Here is a 14,849-nt window from a genome sequence, read left to right on the forward strand (position 1 = left end):
TTTTAAAAAAATCTAACATTTATGAATTGCTTATGTTAAACCTTTTCAATCCTCACCAATCCCTGTGTCAGGCACTATTACTGTCCTCATCTTGCAGAGGAGGAAACTGAGGCACAGTCTGGTTAATTGACTGTCCTGTCTCTTACACAGGCAGTCATCAGGCACAGTGGGGACTTGAGGCAAGACTTGCTGGCTCCAGAGCTGGTTTGGAGGAGGCCGTGAGATTGGAGCTTCATGGCCATTCCTTTGGAGCCTAAGGAGCAGGTCATCTGGCCTAGCATTCGCATTTCTAGGATTTATCCTAAGGGAATATTCAGGCAAGATTCTATGGTGACTGTTCTGGGGTACTTGTTACAGCTTTGTTTACATAATCTTTCAGGTATCAGGGCAAATGTCACATCCTATTTTGCTACCCTGTCTCAAGCACCCGCCATCACTCCTATCCCATTACTTAATTCTGTTCTCTTAATAGGTCTTTTCTCAGCCTGCAATTGTTTATTGGTTTACTTGTTTATTAGCTGTTTTCCTGACTAGAATGTAAGTTCCACTTAGGCAGGGAGCTGTTCTCTCCATGACTGAAAATAGTACCTGGCACCTAAAGCATAGTCAATAAATATCTCTTGAATGAAATGAATGAATTAATGGCAAACAACCAGGGAAAATTTAAATCTTAATCACTAGAGGATTGCTGAGATAGATGGTGGCATATCCATGCAATAGAATACTTGCGGTCATTACAAATGATTATGCAGAGCATGCCCTGCATAGAGGTACTGATACCTACCTGTTGTGGCATAAAAAAGACAGGTGATAGAATGCATGTGTAATGTGATCCCTGTATTGGCCAGGACTCCTGGTAGCCAACCACAGAATCTACTCTACTGAATTTTAGCAGAAAAAAATAGTTTATTGTAGCCAGTTGGGTAACTCATCAATGCTCTAGGGTACCAGGAGTTCTGCAGACAAAACACAAGATTGGGAGCCCTACACATGAGTTCTTCCTCACCTTGATGGCTGACTAGTTGTGTGGCCTCCAAAGAAGTCTCTTAACTGCTCTGTTCTCCACGCAGATGTGGATAATAAAATCTAGACTGTGCACACCTTAGAACTGTTGTGAGAGCAAATGAGATTGCAAGTATGAAAGCCTTTGAAAAGTTTAAAAAGGACTGTGTATACATTTACATCATCATCAGGTGATTTTGAACATCTGAGGACAAGAATTTTATTCCAAAGCCATTGGCATTTCTATACCATTGGGATGCCATTGGTCCTCTCCTTAGCTAACTGGACATCACTAAGCGTTGAGTTGCCCCTGGCAGTTGTCTGGATAGAAAGACTGGTAATTCTGGCAGTTGTATTTGCTGAGCTTGTTCCGAAATCATCTTCTGTGTCCTCTTGTGACTTTAGTCACTGTCCCTGTGGTCTGACCTGTGTCTTAGCTTCAGGCCTGAAGGCTCACTAATCTTACCATCTTCAGGAACAGGCCATTCTCATCTCTGGGATCTACACTGTGTTACACAAAGCTTGGCTTCTTCCCTGAAAGTCTTCCCCAAGCAGCATCCTCATAGCCATGAGAGCTGACATCTAGAACATGAGCGTTCAGTGTCACCGTCATGATTTCATGCATGGTTCAAGCAATTGACTAGGAATACATCAAAGGCCAGATTCAATGATAAAATGAATATATATGGGTAAAATTGGATAATATATCTGGATAAAATAAATATTTGGATAAAATTTCCAAATCCATTTTTTATATATCCTCTTTGTATATTAAAAAAAAAAACACCTTAGTTTTCACTGCCTACCTGTTGTTCGAGGAAAACAGTATTGTGACATGACAAAGGATTTTAACAAGGTACTGACATCGTTAAGGAGAACGTAAACGTTCCTGAAACCGGCGTGTGTTGCAAGGTGGGGTGATTTTCCCATTTCCTATGTGTCCAGAGGCCTTTCCTGGCAGAACTTCCAGCCCAGGAGACTTTCATCTTCATCTTCCATGAAGGAGACAATTTGGTTTTGACGCACGGTTCATAGAAGCCGTTGAGCGTCCGCACAATCTGTTATGCTAAATCACACCTGGTGTCTGCACAGAGAAGGCTCTGGCAAGAGTCCTCGCCACTGGGACTGAGGCCTCTGACTCAGAAGCCAAAACATGGCAGTGTTGCAGGGCGCCTGGCTCACCAGCACGGTAAATTAACCTGCTTGTTCTCACGTTAAATGCTTTATGAAAATTTACTGGGCGCAAAAAGAGGGAAGAAAACCCAAGTGGTTGCGCAGTGCGCCTGCCTGGCACCAGTGAAGGAATGAAGCTGCAGAGAAAGTCGACGTGAAGAGCTGGCAAGAGGAAAAGGTGGAAAGCGCGGTGAAAACCAAGTGCGGTGCCAGCCACGGCATTGTTGTATTAGCATCGCTCCAGAAAAACATTTAATTATAGACGATCCGGAGCTCCCGGTGTTCGTGAGCTAGGTCACGTGACACGGGCTCTGCCGCTGTCTGCGCAGTGCGTGTCTCCAGAGGCTGTCCGTGGCACACCCTAACACACTGCAGAGAGACCTCCTCCCATGCGGCCGGACCCTTGATGAGGGCCCTTTGCCGTAACCAAACCTCAGTTCACAAGCAACTCTCAATCTGCCTTTTATCCCCCAAAATAAAGTGTCCTGATAGCCATCATCACCTCCATTCTTCAGTTTTTCCATATTCCATTTTCTTTTCTTTTCCTTGTTGATTTTAGAAGAAAATAAAATAGACAAAGAAGCCAGGCACAGTGGCTCACACCTGTAATCCCAGCACTTTGGGGGGCAAGGTGGGAGGATCGCTTGAGACCGGGAGTTTGAGACCAGCCTGGGCAACATAGCAAGACCTCATCTCTATAAAAAATAAAAAATTAGCCAGACATGGTGGTAGACACCTGTAGTCTTAGCTTCTCGGGTGGCTGAGGTGGGAGGATCACTAGATCTCAGAAGTTCAAGGCTGCAGTGAGCTACATTGATGCCACCACACTCCTGCCTGTGCAACAGAAGGAGACCCCATCTCAAAAAAAAAAAGAAAGAAAGAAAGAAAAAATAGACAATAGGATGGAAAAGTACTACCCTTTAAAATATTAATACCTATAAATTTGTCACCTAAGAGAAACAAAGCCTTTTTTAGTTATGATTTTCTTTGGGAAATAATTAGGAAGCAAAACAAACAAAAACAAAAATAAATAAATAAAAATAAACGGGCCAGGCCAGGCGCGGTGGCTCACGCCTGTAATCCTAACTCTCTGGGAGGCCGAGGCGGGCGGATTGTTTGAGCTCAGGAGTTCGAAACCAGCCTGAGCAAGAGCGAGACCCCGTCTCTACTGAAATTAGAAAGAAATTAAGCATGGTGGCACATGCCTGTAATCCCAGCTTCTTCGGAGGCTGAGGCAGGAGGATCGCTTGAGCCCAGGAGTTTGAGGTTGCCGTGAGCTAGGATGATGCCACGGCACTCTAGCCCGGGCAACACAGTGAAACCCCGTCTCTACTAAAATTAGAAAGAAATTAATTGGACAACTAAAAATATATAGAAAAAATTAGCCAGGCATGGTGGCGCACACTTGTAGTCCCAGCTACTCGGGAGGCTGAGGCAGGAGGATTGCTTGAGCCCAGGAGTTTGAGGTTGCCGTAAGCTAGGATGACGCCACGGCACTCTAGCCTGGGCAACACAGTGAGACTCTGTCCCCCCCCCAAAAAAATAAATAAATGGGCCAGGCATGGTGGTTTGCACCTGTGGTCCCAGCTACTTGAGAGGCTGAGGTGGGAGGGTGGCTTGAGCTTAGGGGTTCGAGGCTGCAGAGAGCTATGATCAGCCTGTGGACAGCCACTGTACTCCAGCCTGGCAACATAGCGAGACCACATCTCTAAAAAATAAATGATTTTCGGCGCCCACCCCCTCAGGGGTTCCCCCCTCGAGGGGGCTCCCCCCCTTGGGGGTACACCGGTAAAAAAAATATATAAAATAAAAATAAATGATTAGCTGCTATAAAATGAGGGCATGACTGTATATTTGAGCTACAGATATAAAAACATACAAAGGTAGGACCAACTGGTAATATTGCATGGAGAGCTTTTTTTTTATTCCTTTTAGTTTTAAAGCCTCACCTACTTTAAAAGTAGTTTGTGAGAGTAATGATCCAGTTTCATGTACCTGCAAGAAATATTTCTTTGTGTTCTATTTCTGCCAACACATAGCTTATTGTGTTACCTGACTTCTTCATTCGTGGCTGCCGAGAGGACTAATTAACATGCTACAAATCTAAAACATCCTCGTTTGGGATGCTGCTTCTGCCACACGGGGTGATGCTTCCTCAGGAAGAGAGGTCACAGACTTGGACCTGCAGCTAGCTGAAATTAGCGTTAGCTCAGTGTGTTTAATTGCAAGGCTGTGTGTGCCTTGTCGTTAGACATTTATACTTCTGTCTGTAAACTTTTATAGCCACCTACTTATGAAGACAAGATTCTCTGTGTCAGCACCTTGGAGAAGTGTTGTAGAAGCAGTTGGCACACAGATAGGAATCTCCCGCAGCAACGTGGGCGCAGCCGAGCTCGTTCGTCACCCACCTTAGGGCAGCCTCAGAGACAAGCAGGCCCGACTCACCTCCAAAATTTGGTGATGGCCAGGGAAACGAGTGTTTTCCTCCACAGAAGTCAAGAAACCTTTTGCTTTTTAAAAAATTGGTTCTTGATATTTAGGTTAAGGGGACAATTTGGATCTGGTTTCAGCAAATGTATCTCAGGTCGGCTTGAGAACTAGAGGAAGTCATCAGTCAGAATACGTTGTGAGCATCACTCTAAAACTGCTCAGGCCGGGGGCAGGGGACACGTCTGTCATCTGACTCCTATCTGGAACCATGGCAAGTCTGCCTCATTAAAGCATGAGCGGATCGCTCTTGATTTACCATTCAAAAGAGCGAAAGGCCCGCAGACCCTGCCCTGCGTGGGTGATCGGTGGCACCTGTGGCAAATGGCACGTTTTCATCCTTATAATGAAGAAAGGTAGGTGCAAGGTCCTTTGATGACACTGTTCCCTTTTGCTTGTTTACTTTTATTCTCCCACGCAGACTGCGGCCCAGCAGGAGGGCTTTTAAACCAAAACAGTTAATTACCTCCTCTAACCCAGAGAAGTCGGGGAAACATAAATATAGCGAGTTGAGAGGGAGAGGGCAGCTTTGCTCTGGGCTGTACTTTGTACCAGTCGGGGAAGGGAGCCACCTTCTCCGTCCTCACCGGGCTGGGCAGAGCAAGACCAATTAGAAGGTGTGCTTGAGGGGGGGCCTGAGTGCCACTGTGCTGGGGGGTTTCCAGGGCTCTCAGTGCACTCGACTGAGTCCCCCAGATCAGAAACCCACATGCAAACACCTATTCCAAAGACAAAATCAAGTAGCCTCACAGCTAGAAGCCCTCCTACCATCAAGAGAAGGAGCTCTTGCACAGGTGGGATTGAGCAGGGACCTTCTCCACTTTGTGTGGGGGAGCGGGGTGGACCCCCCGAATGCAGTCAGGGGCTCAGGGCTACCTCTCAGGAGATACTTCCCTAGTGAGCGGCAATTCCCAGCCTGCCCCACCACCACCTTTGCCTCGCACTGGGATGGAGCCTCCGCCCTCGTATTCCTCCATCATGGGCTCGCCCCTGCCCCTTGGGAATCCCGTTGCCTTTCTGTCACCCGAGGCTTAAGCACCCTGCTGACCTAGCCTCCCTTGTGGGGACTGTCCGCCTTTCATTCCCTCAATATTCCTGCCTCTGCACTCTTCCTGCTGTCTGCTGAGTGCTGCCCCCTCCTCCCCACCTACTGAAATCCCCCCAGCCCATCTCGGCCTGCAGTGCGGCCTCCTGCCTCTGCGTCCCAAGGTCCCTAGTATCTGTTCCACTGCCTCTACCTGTCACCCTCTTCTCCTTCTATGGGCCTTTCATCACCACAACTAGATGACAAAGGAGTTCAACAGGGAGTGATTTATAGCTCGTTTCCCTCCCCCTACACCTGTCCCCTGCACCTGGTGGATAGCATTTGATTAATCCCTCTGGTTAAGACATTTTAAATGTACCAGACCAGGGTCATCACGCAGAATCTGGGCACGGTATTCAGGAAGTTTTCTCTTCAGAATCACGAACATTCTTAAAGAAAAGGATACATCTGCTCAATTATTTAAATGTTTTCAAGTATTTGGCCTTAAATACAGAAGACAACTAGATGAGTGATTGTGTTTTCGGTTTTCCTCTGGATCCTTCCCGTCATGTGGACATGGCCGGGGCCGCTCAGGAGAGAGCTTCTGAAGTGCGTGGTTCTTCCACTCCCAGATTGTCCTGCCTGGAGCAAACCTCCCGGCTCCCTGTGCCTCCACCACCCTGCTAGAAACCAAAAGTTATAATGCTGCCCCTCTGAGGTTGTGAAAACAAAGAAAATAATAAGAGTGGGAAGAGCCATGAGCTAGCAGATAACATAACTACAGACAAATCTGAGCATGGCTGTTGTTACGGGTATCGAGAAAGGCAATGCAAGCTTTTAGTAGATAAATTCATCTTTTTAAAAAGTTGTGTACAAAGTGTCCTTCAGAGCCACACAGAATCATAAAGCTAACCAGAAATGTAAAAAGCACAGGTAGCACATGCCTAACCAGGGCATCTTCTCGGCACTAGCTCCGCCTTGCCCCATGGGTTTGGGTTTGTAGCACCTTGGAGGCCAAGGGGGGATACCTGTCAGGGCCCCCAAAGACAGACCAAGGCCAAGGAGGTAGGGAGAGGGCAAAGGAAAGAGGAGAAGGGGGACAGTGGTGGACAGGCTGTGGCAGTAGGGAAGCCAGTGCTGGCCAGCACCGGTCAGGGGCCAGGGCAACGCTGGGTGATGAGGCGGATGGGAGTAAGCCCCTTCCTTCCACTCGAGTTTTCTCTTCCTAGGGAATTTTCATTGTAGTCTGTCAAAAAGTAAAGAATGAAAATACAAAATAAAATATCACAAACCTCCCTACCTCATACCATATACAAAAATATATACTCAAAATATATAAAAGACCTAAATGTTAGAGCTAAAATTCTTAAACTCCTAGAGGAAGACATAGGCATAAATCTTGTGGCCTTGCATTAGACAGTGTTCTCAAAATGATCACAAAAGCACAGGTAACAAAAGAGAAAAACAGATGAATTGGACTTAACTGATAACTTATGTGCTTCATAGGACACTATCGAGAAAGTGAAAAGACAACTACAGAATGGGAGAAAATGTTTGCAAATCATATATCTGATAAGGAGTAATATCCAGAATATATAAAGAACCCTCATAACTCAACAACAAAAACACAAATAACCCTGTTTAAAAATGGGCAAAGGACTTGAATAGCTATTTCTGCAAAGAAGATACACAGATGGCCAGTAAGCACACAAAAAGATGCTCCGCATCATTGGTCATCAGGGAAATGCAAAACAAAACCATAGTGAGATGCCACCTCACAATACACTGGGATGACTGTTATCAAAAACAAGCACATAAATAAATAAATAAAACAGAAAATAACAAGTGTTTTCGAGGAGGTCGAGAAATCTGAACCCTGGTGCCTTGCTAGTGGGAAGGTAAAATGGTGCAGCCATTGTAGACAACAGTTTGGCAGTTCCTCAAAAAACTAAACATAGAATTACCATGTGATCCAGCAAGTCTGCTCCTAGGTATATATACCCAAAAGAATTGAAAGAAGGACTCGAAGAGAAACAGTATGCCATATTAATAGCAGCAATAACCCCAATGTGGAAACAATTCAAGTGTCCATCATTAGATGTGTGCATAAACAAAATGAGGTACATACATACAATGGAATATTATTCAGCCATGAAAAGGAATGAAGTTCGGATACATGCTACAACATGAATGAACCTTAAAATGTTGTTATCCATAGTGAAATACGCCAGAACCAAAGGACAAATATTATATGATTTCACCCATAGGAAATGTCTGGAATAGACAAATTCATAAATACAGAAAGTAGATTACAGGTTGCCACAAGCTGCAAGCAGGGGAGAAGAGAGAGTTTTTGCTTAATGTTACCAAGTTTCTGTTTGGGGTGATAAAACATTTTGGAAATAGTGGTGATGGTTGCACAAATCGTAAAAGTAATTAATGCCAATGAATTACATACTTAAGAATGGTTAAAATGGAAAATTTTATGTTATATTTTACTTCAATTTTTTTTAAGTGGGCAAAGGATTTGAATAGATAGCTCACCAAAGAAGATCTAAAAGATCGTGTGCCAATAAGCACACGAAAAGATGCTCAACATCATTAGTCATCAGGGAAATGCAAATCAAAACCACAGTGAGAGACCACTTCACACCCACGGGGATGACCGTAACCGAGAAGGCAGATGGTGATAAAGCGTGGATGAGGACGTGGAGCAAGTGTAACCCGCACACACTGCTGGTGGAACCGTAAACTGGCTCAGCTGCTTTGCAAAACAGTGGACAGTTCCTCAAAAGGTTAAACACATAGTTACTGTATGACTCAGGAATTCCACTTTCTCTTAAGTGTATACCCAAGAGATACAAAAACATACGTCCACACAAAAACTTGTACATGGATGTCGCAGAAGCATTTCTCATAAAAGCCAAAAAGTGGAAACAAGCCAAATGTCCATCAACTGGTAGTAAACAAAATGTGATATATCCATACAGTGGAATATTTTATGGCAATAAAAAGGAAGTAAATATTGATACATGCTACAATGTGAAAGAACCTTGAAACATCCTAAGTGAAAGAAGCTAGTCACAGAAAACTACGTATTACATGGTTCCATTTATAATTCCAGAATAAGCAAATCTCCAGGTGGAAAGTAGACTAGTGGTTGCCTAGGGCTAGGAGGGTTGGGAGGAAATGGGAGTGACTGCTAAGAAACATAGTTTCTTTTGGGAGTGATAAATATATTCTAAAATGGATTGTAATGATGGTTATACATCTGTAAGGATGTGCTAACAGGCCGTTGAATTGTACACTTTAAATGGATGAATCATATGTCATGTGAATTTTATCTCATTAAAGTTGTTACCAAAAAAATCACAAACCTAAAAATGATCTTCCTCAAAATTATTTTCCACAGATAACAAGTAAAGTGAAGTTTAAGTCACTAGTTTTTAACTTTTTATTGTGGAAATATTCAAATACATACAAATGAAAAGAAAATAGCATAAAGACCCCCCATACACTCATCAATCAGCTCCAAAAATTATCAATAATTTAGAGATAACTTTCTTAAAATTTTTTCCCAGATTTCATTACAAAAATTTCAAACATCAGAAAAGTCAAAAGATTGTACAGTGAATACACATTTACCAACCTCCTATATTCTCCCATTAATGTTTACTCTGCCTGCCTCAATGCATGCCTGTTCATCCAACTGTCTGTCTATCCATCAATTCATCTTTTTGTATTCGTTTCAAAGTAAGTTGCAGACAGCAGTACACTTCCCCTTAACCACTTCTGCATGCATATAATTGACTAGAATTCAATATTTGTTTACAGTTCTCTTCATGCTTTTAAAGTGAAATTTATGCAGTGAAATGTACAAATTTAAAGTGTGCATTCCATGAATTCTGACAAATGTATAGGCTTCTATGACTCAAAGCCATTGCCCTAATATCTTTTAAAAATATTTTTAATTGCTTAGAGACCTTCAAAATAAATTCTGTTCCTAGATTTATTGTGTTTTAATGTTTTTTTTGGTTTTCTCTTTTGCACTTAAATCTCTGAAGTTCAGAAATACCAATTATACGTTATGAACTACCCATCCATATACATCCTGAGTCTTCTTAGTTCTTTGAATGAAAGTTGATTTAGCATTTTAGTATAAACCTGTGTTTTAATATATCTTTCATGGTTAGCGCATCAAAAACTTTGCTCTCCCAAAACCTATACTTTCAGAGTAAACAGGAGGTCTGGCATGTAATAGTTTGTTTGTGAGATGAATCAACACATGAAATTTTAAGGCAGTTAACACATGGTATGTTTAATACTGTTATAGAGTTTCTTTTATTCAAAAACAAGCAAACCAAGACTTCTTTTTCATGTGGAAAAAATAATGAGCTAGAACACTCAACACTATCACCTTGCCTAAAGACACACACTACGAGGTTGTAATAATCAGTGAGAATTCATTTGCTTTTTTTCCCAATGCAGTCACTACAACAGTCTCTGTGATCATTATTATGGTGAATTTTTACACATTTATAAGAAAAGCCAATATAATTGACTAGCGATGGTGTTTTATGTCAAAAGCACTGCTTTTTTTTAATATAAATGTATAAAAAGAAGTTATGTAAAAAAGGAGATCCTTAAATGGAACAATTCACTCCGTTTTTTATTTTAAACCAAACTCGATCTTGAAATTTTCAAAAAGATTTTAATAGAGATGCTAATCTTGGGATCTTCTGCTCCAAATTTGGACCCCTCCACGCCTGTGACATCATTTTACAAATTAGAGAAAATCGAAATGAAAAGAAATGGACAAATTCAGAAAAGATAGAATTTACTAGTGTTTTTGAATATGTGGCATGTCTATTTGCCTTTCGTAGGATGAAAATATTAATCGTACCTTTTTTTACTCAAATGTTTTGCATCTCCCTGGAGTCTAGAAAGTCTTTCCTATTTCTTAATTACCAAATCTCGGGGTGGCCGCATAGCTTGCTCCTGTTGCACCCAGGGTTGTCTGCGGTTTTCTCTGAAAACAACTATACGTTAACATTCAAGATTTGGAGGGAGGGTGGAAGGCGAAGGGAAAGGTGATAATTCAGATGTTATGAAACTGTGATAATGCTATTATTTAAGGCACTTATTTGGGTATGTTTATACTTTGTAGTTTTATAAATAAGCCCAAGGGGCTCCTCTTGGTTGTCACAATCCTCCTTGAATCTCGTCTCCTGTCTGTCTCATCCTATCCGACAGTAGAATTGATGCCGCTCTAATCCCTGGAAGTTTGGAACTAATGAACTGACTGCTGAGCTGCCGCCACGGAGCGTGGTCCCAAACTATACTGTACTTCACACTCGATTTATTCTCCAGATGGCGAGACTGTGCCGCCCTGCCGCGAGGGACCACCTCTTCCACTGGAGTGTAAAAGCGGACGGATGTTGTTTTCTTTGCAGATTTGATCATTCTGAGCTAGAAACTTGTGAGGATGATTAGTTATTAGCTTTAATGGGTGCCAATTGAACCAACTGCACGCATATTTTCTCCTTTAATTTTGGAGTCTGCAGGTCTTGGTGATGGTTGATTTATCTGCTGTCTTACGTCACCAGAGCATGTCTCTTCCCCAGGTGATAAGAATCCAGTCTCTGAAATCATAGCACGCCTTGGTTCCTGGCCCAGACAGAGTCACATAATACAGTGGCTTATGGATAAGGACAAGTTTATTAGCCACTGGTCCACTGCACTGAGCAGCCCATGGCACGAAATATCGATTGAATGCAGGAACTTTGGGAACACCATTTTTTAGAACAGGGGCCTGGAAAGATTCCAGTATGTGCCAACTTTCTCCGTGACCTCTGCAGAGTCCACCTCTGGAATCAAACACGATACAGAGCACACTGTGGTAATCAGTCTCCAAAGATCTAACTTAACTGTTGATAAGGGACTTAATTCCATTATTCAGTCTTTTCCAGCTTATCAGATGTTAGAGGGATAAGTTCATTCATTCCACAGTGAGAATGGCTTACCAAGACTGTCCTGTGCCATTAACACACTTAGAATATGGTCCCTTTTAAACTTCATTTTGAACAATCTGTATTGCTCCCAGGATGTAAGAGCCCTCAAAACGGTCTCTTTTGAATGGCCTCTTTTACTTTAATTTCCTTTTTCTTCTTTCTCCAGGAAGCACTTACCTCCCAATAACCACAGCAGATCACTCTGAGGGCCCTTCCAAGAGACCGGTGTCTGCCAGGCCATCTCTTGCGAATCCACCTAGGGTGGAGATTGGAGGATGGTTAGGGTCAGCCAGGAGCCATAGAGAAAGAAAAAGATAAGGAAAGTGTGAAGGGGACGAGACGATAGAGATGAGGGAGATGGTAGCAGGCAGTAAGGTGTGTGTTGCACAGAGAGAGAACAGAATGAACAGTATTTCTTTGTTTTCACAACTGGGTGGACTGTGACTCTTTCTAACTTAACACCCAGAACTAAACTTAATTGTTCTTAGAAACTGCCTTCCTCCCAACCCAACAGATGGCATGGGTGTGTTTGCTAGCACAGTAACATATTTCACCCTTAAAATACCAAAAAGGAAAAAAAAATCAACATGCTTGTTGGTTAGTGTAAATTCAGCAAAGTTGTAGGATATTTTGGGATACATACCAGAGGGATGCACACTTAGTTTATGTAAATTGTAACAAGCAACAGCCTGTTAGTAAGAGTGCTGTGTGGCAATATACCTCCAAAGCCATCATCTTTTTTTGGAAGGGTACAGAATGATGAAGTGGAAAGAGCTTGGTTTTAATTCTGAGCCAAAAAAAAAAAAAAGGTCTAATATAATGCTGAGTATTCACTGCTCATTATTGTAATATGAAAAGTACTAATCAGATTATGCCTAAAATTGGAATTAGGTACTTCATTTGCAGCCAATTCCACAAGGGCTGAATTTTACTAAGTAAACCGGAATGTGCTGAAACCATGGCAATCTGACTTTAGATAAAAATCACAAATAGGTTTAGAACACAACTCTGAACAAACAGTCCCCTTCAAATCCAAGGGAAACAACCAAACAGCTTAGAGGTCAGATTTCGTTTGACACCAAAATTAACGTTAGGTGGGGAACCTGCGGCCTTGGGGCCACATGTGGCCTTCTGGATCCTTGAGTGCGGCCTTTTTGACTGAATCCAAATTTTATAGAACAAATCCTTTTATTAAAAGGGGTGCAGCAGAGAAAGATGAAGCTTTTCTTGCCTCCACTGTTGCTTAAAAAAAAGAACAATTTTGAAATCAGAAGGCCGCAGGTCCCCCAGGAAGTCGATGCTGCCAGGGATCCTGTGTCGGTGAGCACATGCAGATTAAAGTGGAGGATGGAGATGATGATTCAAAGAATTTAAGTTTTAAAATGCAGTTCGAGGTCGGATGCAGTGGCTCACGCCTGTAATCCTAGCACTCTGGGAGGCCGAGGCAGGCGGATTGTTTGAGCTCAGGAGTTTGAGACCAGCCTGAGCAAGAGTAAGAGCGAGACCCCGTCTCTACTGAAAAAATAGAAAGAGATTAGCTGGACAACTAAAATATATAGAAAAAAATTAGCCGGGCATGGCGCATGCCTGTAGTCCCAGCTACTCGGGAGGCTGAGGCAGAAGGATCGCTTGAGCCCAGGAGTTTGAGGTTGCTGTGCGGTAGGCTGATGCCATGGCACTCTAGCCAGGGCAACAGAGTGAGACTCTGTCTAAAAAAAAGAAAAAAAAATGCAGTTTGGCCTGAAAGATCTAGTGAGTTCCTTTCATTTTTCCATTCACTCTGTTCCAGCAGACCCTTTGCAAGGCTGACTTGTTATTGAAAGGTAACCTGGAAGTTGAAATGTTTACAAAGTGGAGCAGTCCCCAGGTTTTTGTAGCTGTACAGGCTACACGGAGCCTAACACAATTTAGGCTCTCACGGCCATGGATCTAAATGCATGCACTGCCCAAAGGCTGGAAGCAACTCTCTCGGCAGCTCTAGACAGCCTTAGAACCATGATCTGGAGCTAACTTCTGCCCTTCACCTTCAGGATTTCCACATTTAGTAGCTGTAACAAGAGCGCAGATAAAGTAGATGTATTTTATATCTGTGGAATAACCGAAAGGATGATGTGAAACCAAGCCATTTTTGGCTGCTTCCTCTCTGATTTCAGCTAGTATAAGCTCTCTCTTGCTATTGTCCAAGCTTGGCCTAATTATTGGCAGTTGAAGCTCTGTAAATCAGGGCTCCACAGAGCTGTCCTAAACTGTCCTAGGTACTGTTTCCATTTGGCCTGACAGCTCTAAGCTACCGTTTCACCACCGTTTAACTCAGACCACATTTGGAGGCCTTCCTTACCTCCACTCCATCATAGACCTACATCCGTCTGGTTTAAATCTGCTGTCCTGGCTCATCTGGTTGATTGGACTTAGACTCAGTGTTGGCTTAAATAATTCTTTTTTTGTCTCCGCTTTGGTTTGCTATTTTCCTAGATAAGTATTGCTTTTCAAATGGCTGTATATGGCTAAGACTTTTTTTTTTAAACCACATTCATCAGCACTGAGAAGCTTTAAAGTTTTATTAGTATCGTAAAAACCCTTCCCAAATGAAACTACTTTTGATAAGTGTTCATTCTGACGATGAGAATTTGTTGAGGGCTGTTGGCAAGTTGGAGGAATTTTTTTTTTGAAACTAAAATTGGCAGGAAGTAATGACCCCAAGTGCTTTCTTTCTCTGGACTCCAGCTTCACCCCCTCAGTGTTCTCCTTTCTTGCCCCCACCCCAGTTCATCACCCCCAACCCAAAGCCAATAAATAACAGATCTGGTTTCATACAGTTTTTCTGGGGACAAATTCAAATACTGAAGCCGACTTTCAACCTTCCAGCTTAACTGTGGAGCAAAGACTGTCAAATCAAAGAAAAAAATATATTTGTCAGCCACTTCATGATGGGATTTCTTGGTGATGTTATTTATTACCTTCTACCTAAATAAGTTGGAGCTTTTTTTGTAGTATGGAGTGTCAGACTGCTGTGAGCATCTTCTTAATTGAATGTCAAGATGCAACTCAGTTGCAAAAAATAAAGTAAAAAAAGGAGTAAAAAAAAGCATGATGTGTGGCAAAAGAAAAACAAATCCTTATTTTTTCCATAATGCGAATATGCTGACAGAAAA

General features: G+C 42.5%; 1 protein-coding gene across 1 annotated transcript in view; it reads left to right on the forward strand.

Moving 5' to 3' along the window:
- The window catches only part of CLYBL (citrate lyase beta like), a 107,254-nt gene that overhangs the window by 61,099 nt on the left and 31,306 nt on the right, over window positions 1-14,849 (forward strand). The window lies entirely within an intron of this gene.

This window comes from Propithecus coquereli, unplaced genomic scaffold, assembly GCF_000956105.1.
Source record: "Propithecus coquereli isolate 6110/MARCELLA unplaced genomic scaffold, Pcoq_1.0 Scaffold212, whole genome shotgun sequence".
NCBI lineage: Eukaryota > Metazoa > Chordata > Mammalia > Primates > Indriidae > Propithecus > Propithecus coquereli.